General features: G+C 38.8%; 1 pseudogene; it reads left to right on the forward strand.

Annotated features, from left to right (window-relative positions):
* The first annotated feature begins 291 nt into the window (after positions 1–291).
* LOC139711731 (cytoplasmic polyadenylation element-binding protein 1-like) overlaps positions 292–20,199 on the forward strand; it is a 54,948-nt pseudogene continuing 35,040 nt past the window's right edge.

Genomic DNA, 20,199 nt, shown 5'->3' on the forward strand with positions numbered 1-20,199 from the left:
CAGTGCAGAAGGTTGTGACAACCCTGAGGCTGCGCACTGTCTTTGGCGCGTCTTCTTTGGCCCTTCTTCTTTACTAGTCCCGAACGACTTAGACCGTCGGAGTCAGACTGTAGCCACATTCGCTCCGCGAGAGTCACCACAGGGACAGCACCGCCATCTCACAAACGAACACAACCAGTACAACCAGCACAACCAGTCAACTTGCCAATCCCCAACAGCTTGTGGCCCACTACAGTTGCACCGAGAAGGGGGAAAATTTAGAGCTTCACGTAGATCAAAACACGCAAAAGAATGAGTCTGCCCGCAGTAAGTCAAACGTTTATCGATAAACTGTTTCAGTTCCTAACAAGACAATAATGCCTCATTTTGCACATTCTTTGATGTGAAAACTCTTTCACGTCCTTTATCCAAAAGTACCTGGCGAATGGAGAAAAGGCACGAAAAATATGAATCAAATTATCTGCTTGTTGTTTGCACGAGGAAACTTCTGCACGTCTTTACGTGTTTCGAGGTCTTTTCGCAAACTTTAATGACCTGAACCCAACTGTCTTATCTTGGTGATATCAACAAATGAATTCTTGCGTGATTAATGATTCATATTGCTTTCTCTTGATCTTGGGCCAACTATGGTTTTGTGAAGACTGCAGCATATTAACTTGGTTAATGTTCGTCGGGCATAAATGACATGTTACGCCCTCAACAGTCGAGTGTCCAACAGTTCCTTCGCTTCTTTTAACCTCAATTGTTACACGTGTGAATCTAATTCATTAGTCATGTTTGAAACTACTTGCAACATGGAGAAAATACACATAAAGGGGATGATAGCTTTACAATATTAAAGCAAAGAGTTTCTCACGAAGAAAGGGTTGACTGCAATACAGGTGATCCTTTATAATTACTGAATTTGAGTCACACACCTTCACTAGATTGTCATGTATATATTAGAGTGTACAGACTTGGAACTGCACTTGGCGTTTCCTCACCTCTATTCGTAACTCAGAACAGACGCCCATCAATTTTGCATTTACTCCGTGTATTTTGTGTACGTGTACGTGAATTATTGTACTCCACCAAAGAAACAAAGAGTCGAGGTAGCAACATGTACAAGTAGTGAAAATTGAAAAAAAAAACAACAACTCATCATTGCTGCTTCACATAATTGTAGCTCCTTTGAAAAAACACCCTCCCCCCCCAAAAAAAAAAAAAAACACACACACACACGCACACACAGAAAACCCAGATGAACGTGTACATAAAACTTATATCAAGATACATTACATACATTTTTTTTTAATCAGGCTTTCAACTTGTTGTAGGCGTTAAAACTATCATATTTTTTCTAAACATATGCAACGTTGTAGATGTGTGTTGGTACTGCATTCACCATGGGTTATTATAGTTTGCATGCTGTAAAGATATCAGAGAAGCTCCCAGTCTAAACTCATTCAAATGGATTATATATTTATTTGACTTGGGGAAAATTATCCAAAAAGCACATTAAAAAAATATAAACACTCCGCTCACTCGACCACGCCTGCACGTTTATATCCCTGATGTGGAGTTTGTGCAGTATCTCACCAGATCCAGATCCAGACAGACTTTTGCAGACCGTTTGCAATTCAACGGATCAGCAGGAGGAAGGGAATATTCACTGTGAGCACCAATTCAAGCGCAAAAATTTAACATTCAAAGCACTTTCTGAAATACTGTAGAGCACTAATACTACGACACGTCGTAAGGAGATCTGTAACCCGTAGACATTGTCCTTCGCGATTGGTCAAAAGTTTCGGCGTTTCATGGCAACCTCACAGAAAACTGGCCCGAAAGACACGCCCACATTGTCACGTTTCGTGTGCACGCCACACACTGTACGTTCCAGAAGAATGTACAGTGCGTATAGTGTGAAGGCGTGCGTACCTACGGGCGCACCAAAAGAAAAGCAGAAAGAAAAGGAAAGCTCCCAGCTCGCTCGTTGTTGAATGTCCACATGTGATGTGCAAATTATCGTAATCAGACGTGGCTCGGTCAGGCTCAGACAGAACGGCGCAATGTTACTCTGAAATGAACGGTATTGTGTGATTTCTCTCTTTTTAATCTTTCAGTTCAAAACTGGCTATCTGCAGCGCAGTGCCGAAAAAAGGGTGCGATTTGATTGCACACCACCCGTAGTGCATCTCATCAACAGCAGCCAGGCGTCTCGCGCCGACTGTCCCCCCGCCGGCACCGGGGCTCCCTACGCCAGCTCGTGGCGGTGGCAACAACGTCGACATCTTCCGTCAAATCAATGCGCTGCTCGACAACACACTGGATTTACGTGGAATAGCTTCGAGCCACGGACTGCAGCAGGGCAGCAACGGGGACTTCAACCGGGGACCCATCGGCAAGGTACCTCGACCCGATTTCCCCAGGTCTGATGTCAGAGAACAGGAAGGTAAGACCTTGACGTGAACCTATTCTCATAGTAGTTTTTAGTGCACAATTGCCGTTTTGTTAAAGAGCACATGTCATTCACTAACTTTTGCTGCAGTAAACTTGACACGCTCACACAGCTTCCAGCCAAGTCCAGGAAACAATAACTTTGAGAGTTATCCTTAACAGGAATTTTTAATCAATAGTGTCGTCTTTTGCCTTGATAGCTCCGATCCTGACAAGCTGTGAGAAAAAACTAGTAACTGTTTTGGCAGGTGATATGACAGATTGTCGTTTTATGGGGATCAGTACAGACTTAAAGTTACTTGGATTTTTTTGTTTGATTTAAATCTACTTAATTACAAACTTGATTTGAGTTTGCTTAGTTACGAAATTGTTTCAAATAAAGCAAACTCTGCACGTGCGAATGCTCGGTTAGTCTACTCTGAAGGAATTTACTATTCTGCTTTGCAAATGTGAGATGAACCTGTTGGTGCATATTTAGCCATTATTCATGATTTAAAAGTTTGGCATATATTTGTATTGTCAACCACACCAAGACATGTTCTGACCTTATCGTCCCCCACTCCTACTGAAAAATTCAACATTGTTTTCGTCTTTTTTTATTAAGAAATTATCAGGCACCTGAAAGAGAACTTTAAAACAGCATGCTATGCTATAGACCCTTTCGTATTGAGAGACTCTTGCCCTCGAAAGCTTCACATATTTTCATACATGACTAATTTATGGTCTACATCTCCTTGTGTAGACTGCCACTATATCCCTGACATAGCACCAGCTATTGTCACTGAAAGTCATTCTGGTGGCATTGTAACAGAATTTGCATGCTTGACTGTGAGAAAGTGCACACTGTGATGTGAAAGTTCAGTGGTGGATCGGGGGGGGGGGGGGGCACCAGGCACGCACTCCCTCTTTATTTTGTTTAAACAATAAGAATAAAGAGAAAAAATGGAGGGGTGCCCACGCCCGCTTTTAATTTTGTAAAGGTGCCTCCCTTATACGGAATTTCTGGATCCGCCCCTGAAGTTTATACATCAACATTTCATAACAGTGCAGTGAGTGCTGATAATATACATGAGTAGCAAAACAAGAATATTCCATGGATCTTGAAGCTTGACAGGGTACAGAAACTATGAAAAATGCTACATACCCAGGTCACAAATTTACAGATATTTCAGTTTTTTGTTTGTTGTTGTTGTTGTTGTTGTTTGTGGTAATGTGCAATTTCCCTTCACCATTATGTGGGGATGCATTGGCATGATTATTGGATAATACTTGACTTTCAAACAGAGGGCCCATGTTTGAGTCTTGGCAAGTGCTTCATATGGCCTTGAATGAGATATTTTTACTTACAATGTCCTTCTCGACCCAGGTGTGAAAATGGATACCTGGCAATGCTGGGAGTAATAATAATGGCAGGGTCCTGTGGAAAAACATTGCTAATGCTGATGAGGCTACCCTAGGTAAATAAGACCATAACATTAATACCATTACACATGAATAAACGTGATTTGCAATGCATGTATTTCTAGAAATCAAAAGTAAAGAGTAGGAAAGAAGATGGCTGACAAGTGGAATGCAGACCATCTCACATGACCAGGGAAATCTCTCAGGAAGATGGTCCTTTAAATCCAACAGAAGATTCTTTATTTTATCTTATTTGTTTTGAAGATTTGATTTATTCTATGAGAATGTGCATAAAAGCCAAGGTGTGAATATATGATGAAGGCTCAAATTCATTACACATCATAACACCACTGATGCTGTTGTATGATGTACCAGGTAGTTGTGCACACATGTGCTAACCTTAAAATGGATAGGACCTACTGCTGCAGGTTTGCTAAAGCAACTTAGGAATTAGCTTTAATTATATTTTTGATCTGTCGACAATACTGTTTGATTTGATATCGATATCGCTTGGGGCAAATTATTTTCAGTGGAGCCCCATTTATATGATACATCTATTTTTATAATAGCTATGCCGTTTTATGTAATACATCTATTTTTATGATAGCTATGCCGTTTTATGTATTAAATACATCTATTTTTATAATATCTTTTGCCATAGACAACAACAAACAACAACAACAACACAACATTCTGAACTATTTTGATGAACCACTTTTATTGTCTGACTGAATCAATGCATGTGATACGCTTTTCTCAAGAAGGAAGACATGTCAAGGAGGAAAGTGGCTATTAGGTGTCTGAATGAAGAGTCTAATTTCACATACAATGCAACACCAAACTGTCAAGCACAGCGTGGAGGAAAAACCTTGCCAGAAACTGAACAATATGTGCGACCTTGCCTTCTCCCACTGTTTACAAATGTTACATAATAGAGGAAGTCATGGGTTGTGTAGTCTGGCCAGGGCAATGATGTTGTGTGATCATTGTTGCCTACGGACATAGTACATGTATGATAACATACTAGGAAATACATCACACAGTTTGCCAGTCGGGGTATTTGATATCTCCTGTACAACAATATTTGACCAAAATGTAGCAGAGAACATGGAACAGTCAGTCTCAATCGTTTGAACCTGGACACACATCTCAAAGTTTGTCACACTGTGTGAAAAACACAAGGAATTGCTTCAACTGTGAAAGCTGTAGCAAATTCAAACCTATATAAAGAATTATATAAAGTGAAATTATAGAAATGTTTCAACACAAAAGGAAATAAACTTCAATTATATAAAGTGAAATTATAGAAATGTTCCAACACAAAAGGAAATAAACTTCAATTATATGAAGTGAAATTATAGAAATTTTCCAACACAAAAGGAAATCAACTTCAATTATAAAAATCTACAGGAGCAAGTTGTATAATTGTTAATTTTGTGTACAGAATAGGGAATAGAAAACAAATGATGCTGCTTGGCCATGAAAGCTATATAATCTGAATTTCTATGGAATGTCTAATTGCGCAATTTTTACTGAGGCATCTTTTCTCTTCTCATTTCACTTCATCATTTACATTCAGATACAGTAGGCAACCAAAATACATCATTTGCAGTGAAAGGAAATCAAGAGGAACAACAGGAAAATCAATACAAATTCTTACCACTTAAAGCCTGCAGATCTATAGCAAGAGCTTTAGACTTGGATACGGGCCCGCATGAAACTAAGTGCTCGAGCTCTGAAAAATTCCCACAACGATTACAGATAGAATTGATGCACCATGAGTTAGTATCAATACTGTTCTATGTTTCCTCTTCATCTCCAGATTGAATGTCATAACATAGCTTTGTTTATTCAACACAGATCCCTGTGCAAGATGGTCTGTTCTGCAGGGATCATTAGCCTTTCAGACATACTATGAGATGCATTTTCCATGTTCGTTTTTTCCCTACGCTATATGTTTAGCAGAATTAATGGCTAGTAAATCTCACATTCACTTGAAGCTTAAAATTGGGCAGTTTTAGTGTGAAGCAGCTCAGAATGCCATATTTTAGCAGTGTTACTTAGAACTCACACTGATATTTAATGTGCAAATTTTTCAAATGCACCAAAGCTTCCTAACCCGTTGAGGACGGACTGATTTTGCTACAACACGCATTTCCCATAGACACCTGCCCGAGTATACTTGGGACTCGTCCTCAGCGGGTTGATATAACTGAATATGCCTAGAGATTAGCAGCTGTTCTTACACCTTCATCTTTCAAGTCAATATGCTATTTATTTTGTAAGTTGATTTTGCGTTATAAATATAAATGTGTATTTATTTGTTGCTAAATTAAGTCCAAGACAACCGACAAGCCTCTTGGTGTGTTATACTAATACTGTCTTCCTGCTGGGTTTAGAGTGGGCCACATATGATGTAATGGTATAAAAGGTCATGACTGAGTGTCTCTGTCAGGCACAAAGTTGTGTCACCTTGGGGCACCGTAGTTTCCCCACCGGTCCAAAGAGGGAGAGCCAATATTGAAAAGATTTCAAAGCACTTGGCATGCACCGTCCATAGAGACATGATTGGGATTCACGCTGAATACAAATTTGTGGGATACGAATATCAAGATTTGCATCATGATCCAATGAAATCTTAAGATTTTTTGCCACCATAGACATGCGATCTCACTAAATGGCATGATCAGCATTGCGACCCATACCCCAAGAAATTTTGCAGTTATTTAGGAATTTTTGTAATTTGCACATCCACATGAGTTTCTCCATAATTGCTTTGATTTTGATACCTCCAGGTTCCATGATGTTCATAGACTGATGCATGATGTATCCATGTATCCACATTCATACAGAGCAGATAAGCTAAATTTGCCCATCACCAATCAAGCGATTATGCTGCACAATATTGTGACCTTCAAATGCAACCATCAATCTCGAGAGCTGTTTTGTAAGATGAAGGATCATTTCCTTTTGATATGTAAAAGGTTCACAAAAAGATGTTGGTGTGTTGCAGCTTTTCTTGTCGATGTTCCACAATGATATTCTGTTGACAGTCTCATTTGTGCACTGATGTGCCAGCTTACAGGGAAAAATTTGGCAAATGTTGGGAGAGCTTGCAGAAGAGTGCTTTACCCTTAAGTTAAAAGTTGACACAAAGTGCATCCGTCGTTGTAAATATCGGTATAGTATTTCAAAATGTTTTACACTCCCAAGGTTTTTACTTATCATAGCAGGAGGTTTGTGGCAACAGAGCATTGCTGATAGCTGGAAGAGGGGAGGTGCTATCTGCTCCATTTTGGCATCTTGCCACCTGGCATCTTAGGCTACGTATATCTAACTTGAGAAAGAGGAATCACGTTTCAAAATGGGTTTGGAACAGTGTTTGCAAATGTGGTTTGAAACGCGATTCTTGGGGAGCCGCGTTTATCTAACCATCATACAATCGTGATTCGAGTGGTGTCACTGCGCAGCTGCTTTGCGCCATTTGACCCGGGAATTAAAGGTCAATTGCATACCACCAAACATGCCTCCTCAGTCACACACAAATAATGGGTAGAGAGTACAACCGGAAACAGCTGGGATTTGACCTTGAGATATAAACGCGTTTCAAAATGGCCTCGCGTTTATCTACCGTTTATCTACTCACAGAACGGCAGTCGCGGTCTCAAATGTATTTCAAAATGCCCTTTGAAAGGCATTTCAAAACGACATTTCTAAACGCTTTTGAAAACACGGTTGCGTTTATGTAACCTCTGAAATGCCTCAAACTCGTTTTATAGGATGGTGATTCCGTCTCAGAAATTTTTTAGATGAACGCAGCCTTATACACCAAGCCCACATAGAAATGTGCATCATCTCCACAAGTTACAAAGGCATTCTCTGATAGCCCTAGGTAATGGCTAGATTAGGACAATTCTCACCTAGCTCCTCCCCTCCTCAGAGATCCATATAGTTCTTTGGAAGAGAGAAAGAGAGAGCCAAAAAAAGGAAGTTAAATAATTGGTGTTAACAGTTTGAAGATTTACCACCAGCAAAGCTTGACACCGGTGGTTTGTGCTGCAATTCTTGCATTTGATAAAGGTCCATGTCAATTATAAGAGAAGGGGAAAACTGTAAAAAGTTTCCTGATTTTGATGGAAATTTTAGCTAAAGAGAGTCAGTGGTGCAGATCCTTCTTTTGAGTCAGGACCCCATTAAAAGGATTAATTTCTCTGCTAGGACATTAATCTTTTTTTGGTAAGTTGTTGAGTCATATTCATTATTTTATCCCCTTATTAAAAGTCTGTTTATGCCACTGGAAACTATGAAAGAAATGACTCTGACCTAAAAAATAATGATGCTGATGTATGTGTGAAGAAAATTCAGTCTATGTATGAAAACTTAGCTTCAGACTTTGAATCGGAGGGTATTATACTGCATTCTGAAGCTAATCATTGCAAAATAATACTGAATTATGGGTGAACAAAAGTAATTGCACAGATTGAATTCACTGGGAGACAGTGTGGTCCTGTGTGTCACCCTGAAGATACTGTCTCTATTGGTGTGTGTGTGTGTGTGTGTGTGTGTGTGCTGTGAAAGGGATATACTAGTGTGCAGAAATACCCTCCAGGAGATTTGAAATAAAAGAAGAAATCTTTTGTGCTCTTCATGTTGAAATATGAAGCTCCTCTCCTGTTACTCAATGTCCACACTGGACCCTCACTGTAAGGGATCCTTTTACCCCTTGTCTAGGGTTTCATACAGGCATGCCTGAGATAGCAGAATTCAGTCTGAGCAGTGTGGTACGCTCAGCGTTCAAATATGCGACAGAGGAACGTGTCGCAGTAGCAAAAGGATGTTTGACATACACCATTGTGCGGGACTATTAGTACACTGCTGTAACTTCTATGCAGACCACATTTGAGAAGAAAAACAAGAAAAATGAAAGATAGATATAAATACATATATAAACTGGCATTCTTTTTAATGGAAAGATGTGATCCTTGATATGCAAGAAATACATAGAACATTGTAAGCACGTTTCAAACCAAATATAATTTTCAGACAATTGGCCTGAGCAGTGTCTAAGATATAGGAGGTGTGGAATTGATACCAAGGGGAAAGTTATTACAAATCAAGTAAGAATTGTGTGTGTGTGTGTTAAAATGGCTAAGAAGGACTGCAAAATAGTGGCTATAGAGAAAGCATCTATAGGCCTACATGTAGACGGGAATACACTTCAAATCAATCAGAAAAGACTGACGGAAAATGGTCGGCCAGTCCTTGCGGCCTTACGGGGATTGGACTGGGCATTATGACTGACGGACAAAGAAAATGGAAGGATGGGTCCTCTCATCAGCTCTAGTAGATGATTAAAGTATAAGTAGAAACATTGCTAGCCCATATCCCAACCTGAGGCCCAATAATTGTGAAGGATCAAGCTCAAAATTCATTCTTATGAAACTGATTTTGTCTTTGGCAAACCCCAGCTGAACACAAGCCAAGACTGATCTCATAACATAGACAGAATGGTGGATATTTTCATCCACAGAGAAAGTAGCTCACTGTGACTGACTTATTGAGAAAACACTTTAGAATGTCGCATCATATGTAATGCATGACTATTTACGATCTGTTGTCCTTTTTTTATATCTCATGGTCTGGAGGGAGCCTTCTATGCATAACAGAATATTTTTAGCCCAGAAATGAAGGCAGCTTGAGCAAAAGCTCTGGCTTCTCATACAAATGTGTGATTCATATTTTTCTTTGTGTGTGTGTGTGTGTGTGTGTCTGTGTCTGTGTGTGTGTGTCTGTGTCTGTGTGTGTCTGTGTGTATGTGTTGTGTATTATATATGAAAGGGCTAAGTGAAAGAAAATGGCTACATCCATTTATCCACCCAACAAAGATTATCCCAAATTATTATTATAACTATTGTTCACATTTTGTATATTTAACAAATCTTAACATCCATTATACCGATTCAAATTTTTACATTGGTTGTTTCTATCCCTAACTCACATTTTAGAACTATTTTGAAAGCACAAATGCTAGGTTTTTGTTTCATCTGCAAATGGTAAATTATGCCTTTAAGATGTGAAAGTTGTGTCGTGTCGTTGCCTGAAGTGTCACATTAGGCACAAGGACCGTCTGGGTCTCTGGTTTCCGAGTCTACAATGGGCTCTGGCAGATCATAACAATGACTCAAGTAATTGGATTGCACAGTTCGAACAAGAGGTGACACAAGTATAAGAGATGATGCTATTCATAGTGTGGTAAGGAAGCAGTGGTTATCAAAAGCAGTTTTGTGAGGACATGCTGTAAAAATGTTGGTGTGTACAACATCTTCTTGTGCTACTGTGCAACTGTCATTTTTATGTACCTATCAGAAATCTGCATTTAAATATAAGACTCTGTTCTGCAATGTAGTGTAGTGTAGTTTGATAATTGTTCTATTTCATTGTTGGTTTACCAATAACGTCACTTATGTGTGAAAAGATCTCCTTTGGCATCAATGCCGAAAAAACAACAACAAAAAACAAAACAAAACACTGAAGCAGCCTTGTCCAAGTGTTCATAATGGAAGGTGGACATCAATATACATTTAAGCGTTTACAAAATTGAGACTGTTTAAGATAGTAGTGATTTTAATTCATGTGAATTAATAGCCACCTGTCATGTGCAGATTTGAGTATCACAATCTGCTGTTGCATCTCTTTGTATGATTGAGGGCACCACTTATCGGAACCCTAAGGATCTGTAGCTTGTTATTTCCAAAAGTATAAGACAAGTTTACCTAAGTTTGGCACCAAATATACCACAGTTTCGAATCCCTTGGCTGCCCTGTTGATTTTGAATCTCCCTGGTGAAATAACACCATTTCAGTTTGTGCAATGCATTGTACTTTGTGCTGCTTAAATAGGTACCTTATGATTGGTACCCACCTTCTATAGGTAATACGCGTGAATTTCACAGTCATGCATTGCATTTGTAATTTACTAGGCGGACGTGTAATTGAACCATGTTTAGTTGTGTGTTTTCACCTCATTTCTGATTGTTTGGTCAGGCCATTGCACTTTCAAAGCATATGGCGCATAGCCCCATGCCTACCTTTTCGTTCTGTCTGGTATACTGCCATGATACGCAGGGTGGCGATCGTAAGGTACCCTTGCCATACTTCAACCACAAGGGACTTTGTCTGCTCCATCTGGCCATCCGTATGTCTCCTGACCACTTGGGTTATGGTCAAATGTTGAGGTTTAATCCTATTGTTGTGATTTTGGATATTTATGAAAGTCAACTGCTCTTGGAATAACACAATTCTGACTGCAACTTACTTGTTGCAGTAATGAAGGAAACTCCGATATACTGTAAAACATGATATATTCACGGCATGAAATTTTCGCGAATTGGAGCCGACGGCCTTTTTCGTGGCAAGAAATTTTCGCGAATTGTCACTTGCGTTCAATGCATATAGTGTAGATTAGAAATTTCGCGAATCTTGGCGCTCACGAAATTCGCGAAATTAAAATGCATGCGAACATTTCTCGTTTTACAGTACTGTAAAAGTGGAAATTTTCGCAGTGTTGAAATTTTCGCGCATTTCGTGCAACCAGAAGCTAGCACGAAAATATAAGCACGCGAATATTTTGGCGTATATATGTTCCAGTAGCTGATGTCTTGATTCAGCGGAAATAAAAACATGCGGAAACTCTTCTTACCTGGCCGAGCACGAAAAATTAGTCGCGCGAAAATGTCCACTTTTACAGTATTGAAATGGCTATTAGTATTTTGTAATTGAGCATTGTTGAATGCTCTTAACCAGGGAAAGCAAGGGTCAACAGACTTCAGTTTATCTGATAAAGTAGAAAGGCTTAGATCCCGAACAACAATTACTCACCAGTGCAGGTTGTCACAGTTGTTGTTGCCCAGACTGAATTAAATACTGTCTACACTGAATATATCGTGAGGTTGTTATTTTTGTGAGTTAGGTGCTACCCACATTTTTAAAGACACACAGAAATATTGACTCTGATCCAGATATGAATGTGATGTGCACACATGTCCATTTCTCCATTAAGTAATGCATCCCAGAGCTCCATGATCGTGAATTTAACCACTCGCGAAATCGTTGGGAAGTCCCAATTCGCGAAAAATTAGACTCGCTAGATATATAGCGTATACAGTATATCAATTGGTGGTCTTCTCTGATGCTGTGGTCCACCCCACCCCCAATTTTCCTCATCAACCTAGCATTATAGATGGATACATAAGTGTACTGTGTGTTCATATTGTACTATTTCTGTTACATGATACAAGTTTTACTTTCATTCAGTACACATCGTACTATAAACTGACATGCCCACCTTTTATGTTAAGCTATTAAATCCTAGGGGAATTTTCTGCAAAAATAAATTGGTACCTTGGGATATTCACCTTGGATCCTATTGAAGCGTGGCGAGATGGAACTGGTTAAATTCATTGACTCTCCACAAAATCAGAAAAAGTACAAAACCTTTGCTACTTTTAGATAGACAACAACTATAACAATCTAGCATATCCTATATACGATAGTGATGATTGCGCCTTTAAGACTTAAAGGTAGGGAATCCCATTCGCACGCCTTAAATGAAGAGTTGTATAAATACAGTGGTATGTTGAAGAGAATATCATTTTAGAAACTCCCATAAAGTATTGAAAGTGGAAGGTAACATTTAGTACATTTTTTGACGGTTAGATTTTGAATTGAATTGTTTTCGGGGCTCACCGTAAATTCCAGTACATTACTAGGCTACCTTTGCAGACCCATGTACTGCATGTGTGTCCATCATGTATATTTTGTGAAGAAAGTTCATCAACACTTACAAATATTTCTATAAACTTTCTTACCACACACTCTATATGTTATTCCATCAGCTCTTGTACTTTTAGATTTGTGTTTATAGATCACAAATACAGAAGAATGCAACAAAAAGGCTTAAGTGTGGCTGACACACAGAACTACTGAGTAGTTGAGTTTTGTGCATTATTCAAATTTTAGATAACTGTTGACTTCCAAATTTCTAAGCAGTGGCCTAAGCAAGTCCCCTGAGGTTCATATTTAATGTTTTGCTGCATTTTGGGAGGTCCGTAAAAGGTATCCCCTACCTTTAACTGTGAATTATACCGAGTTTGGGGCTTTTAATAAGTTTACGACTGACATAAGCATTTGTATCCACCCAACTATAGGATTGACGTGGAAGAGGAGATTTTGTTCTACCTTAAAATACTGACAACTATTGATATGGATTGTAATGAACAGATACATAATCAAACCACAGGAATAGATATATGCACCTTCTGGTGCATGCTGGTTCACTGGGACAGATTTGTTGCGAGAGTAGTTGAGTACTGTAAGACAAATTTTGCATGTTTTTAATCCCGCAGAATTGGGACATTAATTACTGGATCATATGGCATGCAAAAATATTTGTGTGCTTTTAATATTGTGATAGCTTCTGGTTGCACAAAAGGCACAAAAATTTCTATCACACCACAAAAATGTTCACTTTTACGGTAGTTCAATGGATCCTCAAATTTGCCATCCCACAAAATCAACCGCATTGATATGTAACATGATTTTATATAGTTAATGGCAGATTTTGAGACTGTCACACAATGGAGCAATTTAAAAGCATTGCTTCAGTTGTTAGTAATATTAATAGTACAAGTAGTGATATAAATATAATAGCAGTAATGATAATATAACAGTGACATAATAATCACACGAGTTCTACTTTAAACTTATAATAGAAATAATGATTGTAACTGTTGTGTTTTATACAGCACACTTTCAATCAACTATTGATACTCCTGGTAGTCATGGTTGATATTGAATTTGATTTTATGTTCTATGAAATCTAGGTCAGCAGCTATGATTGTAAAAGTGTGCTGGCAAAACTGTGCAGGAAAAGGAAGATGTGTGTGCTGTACTGGATGTGAAAAACGTCTGTGAGGAGTCTTTGTTGTATGATTAGAAATTGTTAGGCAATGGGGAAATGATAATCTGTGATAAGATGACCAGGTATAGAGACAGATAATATGAGACTACACAGAAAGAAATAGAAGGAAAGAGAGACCCAGGAGGATTTTCAAAGACCTCAGCAGTGCAATACCAGACCTTATTGTTGAGATGTTGTTTAATCAGAATGGTGCTTTATTCAATGCAAGAAATTTATTCCAATCTATTAAATTATTCGGGGCAACCTGAAATGAAACTAAAGCATTGATGAATGCCATTGCAGTAGATATTGCTGATAGATTTATTGATATATATTGAATATATCCAAATAAATATAAGTCCATTTATCATATATATATATATGGGCAATGCATTAGTGTTTTTGTTTTCTGCAATGAAATTTTATTCAGGTGAGTAAGTTGTCAAAACATACTTTCCACTGGAATTTAGAGACATTTCCCTGTACTTGGGAAATGAGTTGTTAATCTGGAATTTTGGGCTCCTTAAAACTTACATTGAGATATCTAAAATTCAAATCGGGAAATGTTCTTGGGTGTTCCTGTACTTGGTTAGATAGAGTCTTAACATACAATGTACCATTAGTAGCACAAAAAAAAAAAAATGTTTTCATGCCTTTTTATAGGACAGAGATGTGTGTGTTGTTTGTAGATCACGTCTTTCTGAAAGAATGTCTGTCATGCAAATATAAGATGAAGATATGATATGAAAAAATGGCCGGAGTATGATGTGGGTTTACAGATCTATAAAGCTCTATTTCATGCATCCAGGATGCAGCTGGCGCCTATTACCAAATATTGCCAAATTATTATTGTAGTAACCTGCAAAGATAAAGGAACAGAAAGGAGAGATTCCCTGAGTCGCTTTACCGCAGTGGCAGATCCAGAAGGGGGCACACCGGGTGCATGCTCCCTCTTTACTTTTTGTTTAAACAAAAGAAATAATAAAAACTAAATGGGGGGAGGGGGGCACATGCGCCCCCCTTTAATTTTGTAAAGGCACCTCCCCTTTATGGAATTCCTGGATCCGCCCCTGTTTTACCTTAGGCCTAACCGAAGTGAATGTGTGGGACCATTTTTTTGTATTGAAAAAAAAAAAGAAAGTTTTAACTTTGGATTACACTGTTCCACTGCTGATTCTTCCTATTCATAAAATTTGAATAAAATACAAAAATAGTTGTGTGCGAGGTTTGTCTTTGCAGGCACACAGTGCTCAAACCCAGTGGATATTATTTGCCCAAAGCTGACACGAGATCTCCTGTTGAAGTTAATTAGAAGAGCATTTACTTACACGAGCATTGGTATCATTTGAAGGTTTCATTTTTACTTTCTTGGCTATTATACCACTCGGTAGTTTCACAATAGATGACGGCGACAGTCATATCTTCCCGCAATGATTCAAAACTGAACATACAGTGTATACAGTGTCCTACAGATAAGATGATAAATGACACTCAGTCAGTGATATCCTTCTGCATCATGGCTGGTATAAACAAACTATTATGAACTAGTTTTCTGGGGATTAAGAATGTTAAGGAAGAAAACGTCAGAGGCTGACAGAGTGACACAATGAATGATGTACTGGCTTCACAGAAAATCCTGTACTTCCTGTTTCATCATCATATGATTTAACATGGAGAATTTGGTTATAGTTCATTAATCTTACGGTTCATAATTCTGAAAATGAATTATGGTTTGTCATGTGAGAGGTTTATTAATCCAAAAATGATATAATATTTGTAATTTGAAAGGTGCATTAATACGCACCTATTTTTCATCTTCAGATTAATGAACCTCATTTCATTTTCATGTTAACAAACGTTATTTTATTTTGGATTGACAAACCTTTGGAGTAACAAACCTTACTTCCTTTTCGGATTGATAAACCTTTAGAATAACAAACCTTCAGAATAATGAACATTACCCATGAATTTTTGTGTTGTGCTATTGTACTCTTGCATGTGTTCAGTTCTAGTTCAAGAGCTATGATTGTATCATATATCTACCCTGTGTCATAAATGATTTTGTAACTGGTGCAAGGTACAATAATTTCAGTTTGTTTAGCATAAATTTCAAAGTATTTAGCATAAATTCTAAAGTGCTCAGTTGATTGCTTGTTCCCAAGCTGATGCTGAGGTAACCATGATTTGGAAAAGGATAACTAACTGAAGATTAGGAGTACCTGCCTACTTCATCATCTAGGTGAAGATCTCTAATCCAATAATCAACCAGTGTGACACAACAGTGTGTAAAGGTCATTATACCAATGTATAATGGTCAGTTTTACATATTTGTGCAATGTACATTTGATCATTTTTTGAAGATTGGAACAGATGAGAGGAAAAAAACAAGATTTATTATGATGAAATTTTCAGTGTCATTTGAAGATTTCTTGTGTAATTGTTATAATGTTGTGGTTCAACTTAAATATGATTTCAAGGACACAGGATATAGAATCTAAGTGTTTTTAGGCTGTAAATATTTATGAACTATTGTGTCACAGTATACTAGTAAATGGTGTCAAAGTGTGATTTGGTACCACACAGGTCACAGATAAGAGGAGCTCTTTAAAATTGTGCTGCTGTGTTGCATGTTTAAACAAGATTGGCTTACAATATCACTACACACTGTGGTTTGGGAGTGAAATACACGACAGGAGGTAGAGGGTATAGGGTTGATGCTCTTTTATTACTCTGCTACTCTTTTAATGACACCCCTGTCAAGATATGAAACCGCATTTATGGCTCCCAGTAGTTCAAAGGCTGAAGTCTTTTGGGGTTAAAAATCCATTCAGTCCAGTGGACATTGTCACCATGATTATATGATTTAGTGTCATTGTTTACAACAGTAGAAATGTATCATACACAAGGCAGCAACATCAAAGATTTTTTAGGACGATGTCAGAGTTTTAAAAGGAAGAACAGTCTGTATGTAAAATCCACATTTTGTTTTATTTTTAGAGATAAAATCCAAAATCTGATAAATGGCATGTGTTGCAGGGAGGTAATCAGCTGATAAGATTTCATTTTTTAGATATCGCAAGTTTTTTTTTATATATGCAGCTAAGTTGAGATCCTGGTTGATAGATAGCATCAAGAAATTTAGCTGCTTATGCAGTGACTGATCTATATAGCAACGAGCCATTAACCACACCCACCAGCCTATTGATGATTGCATCAATAACATTCCCACCTATTGCACATCTATCCATCACCATGAGCCCTTGTGACCGGTCAACGCATTGCATACATGTATGTTGCCTTGAGTATATTTTTTTAGGTGGAAATGTGCGCTTTATAAGAGTCTCACTATTATTATTGTTATAATCGTATATCCTACCAAGAGATCATGTGTCAGGCTTACTCAATTACATGTAATGATATGAGAAGGAGATACATTATAAATTGGCTCATTATCACATGGTAATTTACCCTTCATTATATACATACACCAAGCCAAATATCACGCAACAACTAAAGAGATTGTATAGTTTTGATTTAGATGGGGATTCAGCTTTTAACTTTTTGCGAGATTGATTAGAAACCACTTATGAAATATGAAAAAGCATACAATTCTAAGAGGAATTCAAAGTTTATTTGAAATAGCTAAGGAATCCAGAAGCAAAGTAAAACAAAGCAATCCCAATGAAAGGTGGGTCCCCTCTTTTTTAAGGATCACTTTGTTTTGGATATCTCGGCCATTTCAAAACCAATTGTCATCAAATAAATTTTGAAATCTTCTTAGAATTGTATACTCTTTCCTCTTAGAATTGTGTACTCTTTCATATTTCATAAGAGGTTTCTCATTTTCTCACGAAAGTTGGTAACTTGACGCTCTGGCCATCTTAACCAAACCTATATCACCCCTTTAATTTCCTCCATTTTGGCTTCTTTTTACTTTCAGTACCCCACATTGATGCCAACCTGCTAGCAGCTGCCAGAGGCCAAATTCAGTCGTCCTCCTCCTCCATGGATCTCAAGGGCTCGCCCCCTCCACCCCTTACCACCACCGCCACCAATGTTGTCACTCCGCCACCCCATAACGGCGGGGGAGGGGGATCAGACATTCTGCCCTTCCTACCACCTGTGCCGGGCTCGCCCATCTCTCAGAGCACGTGGAGCTCCCATCCGGTCTGCAGCAACCCCAAGGATGCCATCACGCTCTCAAACATCGACCGCTACCTCAGCGGAGGCGGGGGTTTCCAGGAGGACGCGAACCTCGCCTCTCTCCTGGAGTCGTCCCCAGCGCCCAGTGACCATTACGCATCATCCGGCAGCGTCAGCAGCCCTGGGTCAGACTCCTCCTCGGCCCTGTGGGACTGTGTCTTCACCCCCATCAAGCAGGCCATGGGGGTCGGGACCAGGGATCAAAAGTGTCCCAGTCCCAGTGAGTCGGACAGCAGCGGGGTCAGCTCCGCAGGCTCGGTCAATGATGTCTTGGCAGAGACCTTGTCTGAAATGATGGTGGGTTTTTGAAATTGTCCAGCATGCATATTCAGATGTATTTGCTACTTGATATAAGATGTTTGATGTATCTAATATATTTAGTATATGTGATGTATTTCATCAGCTTTGGACCTGAAAACAAAATTTACCTGCAGATAATATTATAGACACAAAATATAAAAAATGAAGATGATCGTGAAGCGTAGGTCTGCGAATACATGGTACTCTTTCCGTGCTTTCCAAGGCATATGCTGCACCAATATTTAACTGTATAAATTTTTCATGCAAGACTTTTTTTTTCTTGTAGAAAAGTACATTCGTGAGCACAAAATATAATTCATGTTGTTTCCAGATTACCTAAATCAGATGTAGAATAACTCTGGTTTTATGCTATCTGTATTTTTTATTACTTATGAGAGTAGATTAATTTTGTATAATATTGTTTGATATACTTTGATTCAAGGAGAAATCAGTGTTCTTTTTTAATAGTGAAAGTGAAAAAATTAGTTTATTTGGACATGTGTAGAGGAAACCTTTAAAGCTATTGGGTACTTTTGTTTTTGCCTTGTTTGTCTGATTTTAAACACAGGGCAATTTGAGTCTTGCAGGTGACCACAATTTCCGTTACCCAGTCAATCAGATGACCAACAATGGATTTAACTCAGTGGTGCCAAACAACTCGTCCATGATGCTGCTCCAGGGGGGAGCTCCCGGTGTCTTGCCCCAAAACTTGGCCTTCCTCGATCAGAACCAGGCCCTGTATCGGACTCTGGCCATGGCTCCAAACCAGGCCCCCCTGGCTCCCCCCGCGGTCCCGCCGCAAGCTCCCTCGACCCAGCTCCTCGACTTCAACGATCCAAACGTCCAGGCATTGACGAGGCAACTCCTGCTGGATCCCAAGTTCAACACACTAGAGAAGCTCTTCAATGCACTCCCTACTGACCCTAGCAACATTGAGAAGCTAGCCAAGCTCAACAGACAGGCTGCGGGTATGCTTTCTCATCATTCTTCTTCCTCTTCATTTTTTCTTTTTCGTTTCCTTCTTCCTCGTCTTATTGCAATTGATATTACAATTATTGACATCGTTATCATCATCACTTTTTCAATCATCATCATCCTTGGTAGTAGCAGTAGTATTGTTGAATTATTTCAACATCTTTATTACTACTACTATCGCTGTCACTATTTTCAAGACTGTTATTTCTTTATCATTTTTTTCAAAAACGAGTGATACTGGTAAAGAGGCTTCCCAGGTTGTAGACTTAACTTATATATGTACAACATTTCTGGGTTAACACGGTGGCAAAGGTTAAATGAGATTTTTATGACATAGACTGTTGGTAGAGAGAATTCCAAGAAAAGTTACTTGAAATTATCATGCATTTCAGCAAGAAAGTTCAGTAGCTATGCTTTGAGCAATCAATTTATAAGATGTAGAGGGATGATAATATATGCAAATTTTGTATGCAAATTTTGTAATTCTTTAAATTTCTTCTACCATATCACATTTCCCCATTCCCAACCCCTCCCTTTCTGTCCCAAACATACCTCATTGATTCCTTACTCCATCTCAACCCTTTCCCATCTTCTCCCCAATCCTTTCAAACCCCTCCCCACTCTCTCCTCACCCTCTTATCATCCCCCCATTCTCCCCAAAACTTGTCCAAACCGTCTCCACGTTCTCCCCCAACCTTTTTTAACCTTCTCCTGCACTCTCTCCCAAACCATTTTTAATCCTCTCTCCCCAACTCAACCAAACTTCTTCTACACTCCCTCCCATTCTCCACAAAATCTTTTAAACCCATATCAACTCTCTCCTAACCTCTTGTCATGCCCCCCCCCCATTTTCTCTACCAAACTTATATCCCCCTCCCCATTCTTCACAAAATCTTTTCTAACCCTTTTCCACTCTCTCCCAACCAC

The sequence above is a fragment of the Diadema antillarum genome, unplaced genomic scaffold, assembly GCF_040938485.1.
Source record: "Diadema antillarum isolate AM-2024a unplaced genomic scaffold, OU_Dant_1.0 seq00001698_RagTag, whole genome shotgun sequence".
NCBI classification, from domain to species: Eukaryota; Metazoa; Echinodermata; class Echinoidea; order Diadematoida; family Diadematidae; genus Diadema; species Diadema antillarum.